The following is a 4,077-nucleotide window of genomic DNA, read 5'->3' as shown; positions in this document are numbered from 1 at the left end:
ATAAGTTGCCTTGGTTATATTACTATTATCGCATTAATAGAAAAATAGCTAGGTGCTAATCTATGTTTCTAACTGCAATTCAGAAAGCAAGGGGATGAAACCAGCCCAGATGGCTACCAACAGATGAAACTGTGCATGCACACAACAGAGTTTTATTACGCATAAGGAAAACTAAGATTATGAAACATTCAGGAAAATTGATGGATCTGCAAAGTATTATATTACTGAGGTTATCCAAGCTTAGAAAGGCAAAAAGCACATGTTCTCTCTCATGTTCAGACTTTCACTTTTAATGTTTGTGTGTAAGCCAATAAGTGAGTGTGAGAATAGGCATAGACAGGGGCTTACGACAGAAGGAGAGGATCCGAGGCGGTGTGAGCAAAAGGACACATATGCAATGAAAGTGGAAAAGGAGCGTCCTGGGGAGGGCTCATGGAAAGGAAAGGGAGAGGACATGAGCAGGGAATAGAAAATCAACAAAAAAGTTTATTTGAGGAATATCGTAAGGAAACTTAATACTTTTTGTACTGATACAAGATAAGTAAATAAGGGGTCACTGAGGTGACTCGTCAGGTCATGTTGCCACAAGCCCGGTGACTTGAGCTTGATCTCCAGAACCTACAAGTGGGGAGAGAGAGAGCCAAGTCCTGCAGTTTGTCCTCTGACCTCCACAACACACACACACACACACACACACACACACACACACACACACACACAACACTCCACACACAGATGTAAAGAAATTAAAATTTAATAAATGAATTAAAATGTTGCATTTCCAGTTTGCTGTGCTTTTGAAGGCACTGGCATTTTCACCAGCTGAGTACATTTTACAAATAATGTAAAAGTTGTGTTTCCCCACATCATTATAACATGTTATTACCATGCTTTTAAAATGAATGTTGGCTTTATTATTGTAGCTACTACTCCCCTTCTCTCTCTCCCTCCCTCCCTCCCTCCCTCCCTCTCTCCTTCCCTCTCTCCCTTTTCTTAGCTAGAAGACAGAACATCTTTTTTTAAAGGTTTAAATAATTTCTATTTTTACACTTTCTTTTATTAATTCATTCATTTTACATCTCAGTAGTTATGCCATCCCTTGTATCCTCCCATTCCTCTCTCCCTCCCGCTTTCCCCCTACTCCCCTCCCCTATGACTGTGACTGAGGGGGACCTCCTCCCCCTGCATATGCTCATAGGGTATCAAGTCTCTTCTTGGTAGCCTGCTATCCTTCCTCTGAGTGCCACCAGGTCTCCCCATCGAGGGGACGTGGTCAAATATGGGGCACCAGAGTTCATGTGAAAGTCAGTCCCCTCTCTCCACTCAACTGTGGAGAATGTCCTGCCCATTGGCTAGATCTGAGTCAGGGTTCAATGTTTACTGCACGTATAGCCCTTGGCTGGTGCCATAGTGTGAGCAGGACCCCTTGGCCCAGATCTGCTCATCATAGTGTTGTTCTTCTTGTAGGTTTAGACAGATCATCTTTACTCAGCTGCACAAGCCTGTGATTATCAGGATGACATTTCCAGCAAGCTCTGCTTACTGTCCTATAGGTGGCGGTACAATGTTCTGTTACACGAGATGGCTCTAGAATGTTACAAAGTAGAATTGATCTGTCTGTTGTCAGGAATGCAGTGTAAGCTTTATTTTCTTTAGAACACTCCCCAAATTTAATTTAAAAATCTTTATTAATGTGTTGATTGTTCATATTAACAACCTTGTGAATGGTGTTTCTTTTTGTTTTGTTTCTTTTTTTTTTTTTTTTTTTGCTTTGCTTTTTATTTTCAAGACAGAGTCTTACTATTTAACTTTGGCTGGCCTAGAAGTCACTATGAAGACTAGGTTGGATAGGAACTCACAGATATCCACTTGTCTTTGCCTCCCAAGTGCAGAAATTAAAGGTGTGCACCATCACACCCAATTCAAACAACTTTCCCATAAAGGAGAGGGGGGACAGGACAAAGTGTGTGGCTGGTTTGTCTGCTAGGTTATTTGTGGGCGTTGTATCATTTCATCCAGGCTTTAGGGTGTACCTCTGAGAGATGGTAACCTTTAAATAAAGCTGTAGTTGTCACTCATACACCTAAGAAATCATGCAAGATTTCTTCATATCATCACACCCCACATAAAGCTTCTCACCAGCAATTTAAACCGTCCATCTCAAGGTAGCAAGGCAACCACACCTGAGTGTATTTACTTTTTCTTAATTTGACTGTACTAACAGTGTGGTTTATGCACATGCTTATCATGTTCTCTTTATAGCCACACCTGAGCCTGTGTCTTTGCTGATTTGCAAGTGTCTGAGTTTCTGGAACAGGAGACGCTTGTGTGAGGATGCTTGGCCCCAGTGTAGCCTGAAACACTTGCCAAATGTCATGATACTTTCCTGTGTTATAATACCACAGAGATTCTACCGTGAGTCTCCTTTTAGGGGAAAGAAAGGTGAGTATACACACAAAGGATGACAATCTTTATTTTTATTATTTTTAAACTTTTTTTTGAGGAACTTTATTCCTCAAATGCAGTGTGAAATAGGTATTTTTGAGACGCCTAATGCCACTATGAAAACATTACTGAAAGCATTTGCATTGTGCTGTCTTTTCCCTTTGTCAGGGATGAGTAGTTGACTGATCTGTATTGTTACAGAGATTGGTGCCATTTGAGGATGAGACTGCCAACTTCAACCAGGAGGAGTGGCAGCACCTGGGCCCTGCCCACAGACATCTGTACCAGGCAGTGGATGAGCACAGCTGGCCTGGGGAATCTAAGGTAAACTCCACTGAGTATTTGCTTTCTTCTCTTTGCAAAATATGATGCAGTTATCAGAAGTGTGCCATTTCTTCCCTTGGTTTGTCCTTATGGTTTATTTTATGTTCAATTGGAAATATTGATTAAAAAGATAAGCCCATTGGAATTTCATTTAATCACCACTTAAACCCAAGAATCTCCATATAGTTCCAATTTCCTCTTCATTTATAGAATATTTCTTCCCAAGCTTTGAGATCATCTTTAGTAGGGAGAAGACAATGAGGTGTGGGTGGGGTATACTAAAATCGCACGTTACAGGTGTCAAGGTCAGTGACTTTTACTCAGTCAGAGATGGATTTTATTCAAGGACCACTATCTGTTACTTCTCTTACCCAGTCTCCAACTGCTGAACATGTAGTCTGTCTCCCTGTCTTGTATAGGATTTCTATCGTTGTGATTGAACACTATGACCAAAAGCAACCCAGGGATGAAAAGGTTTCTTCTTGTCTTACAGCTTATGGTCCATCACCCAGTGAAGAAAGGGCAGGAATGCAAGGCAGGAGCCTGGGGCAAGAGCTGATGCAAAGCCACGGAGGAGTGCTGCTTACTGGCTTGCTCTTCATGGTTTGCTCAGCCTACTTCCTTATATAACCCAAGACCATCTGCTGCTCAGGGGTGGCACCACCTGCAGTGGGCTGGACCCCTCCTCACCACTCATCAAGAAAATGCTCCACAAACTTGACTGCAGTTTGATCTTATGGAGACATGTTCTCAGTTGAAGTTCCCTCTTCTCAGATGACCCTAACCTCTGTAAAGTTGATATTAAAAAAAATTAACCAGCACAGCCCTTTCCCAGTTTTTACAAGCTGCGATGCAATGCATCCAGATCATGAAGAGATGTGGACTTATACAGCCAAATAGTGTTCTTGACGACCTTTGCCTGTATATACTCCAACATGCAAACAAGACTTTATATTCACACATCTTACCGGCCATCCTTTCGTATGTTAGACCGATTTCCTCATTCTGAGTTTAGTCTAACAGCTAGATAGAGAGTTATTGCTTCTCTTAGTTGACCCAATTCTCCATGCATACTTTCGCATTTCATTTTATGCTGAGTAGTTTCCACCTCTTCCCCTCTCCCCGTTTTTCTCTGATCTCGTTGACTTTCTTTACTGCACGAGAGCATTAAAAATAACCGTATTTTACATTTAATTGATTTGTTTATTGATTTGTATGTGGGAATGGGGCGGGGTGTGTGGATGGGTTTGTGCATGCCACAGCAATGTGTGGGAAGGTCAGCTCTCTATTTCCACTGTGTGTGTTCTT

The 4,077-nt window shown here is 41.7% G+C and overlaps 1 long non-coding RNA gene across 1 annotated transcript; it reads left to right on the top strand.

Annotated features, from left to right (window-relative positions):
• The first annotated feature begins 2,268 nt into the window (after positions 1–2,268).
• On the top strand, positions 2,269–3,598 carry LOC311591346. Its single transcript, XR_014777073.1, has 3 exons — positions 2,269–2,442; positions 2,614–2,769; positions 3,263–3,598. It is a non-coding gene; the product is annotated as an uncharacterized lncRNA (long non-coding RNA).
• Positions 3,599–4,077: the final 479 nt, after the last annotated feature.

Source organism: Acomys minous, assembly GCF_964271855.1.
Source record: "Acomys minous genome assembly, chromosome: 2".
Taxonomy (NCBI): Eukaryota; Metazoa; Chordata; class Mammalia; order Rodentia; family Muridae; genus Acomys; species Acomys minous.
The sequence above is the reverse complement of the archived record's forward strand: the minus strand, read 5'-3'. Positions and strand labels throughout refer to the sequence as shown.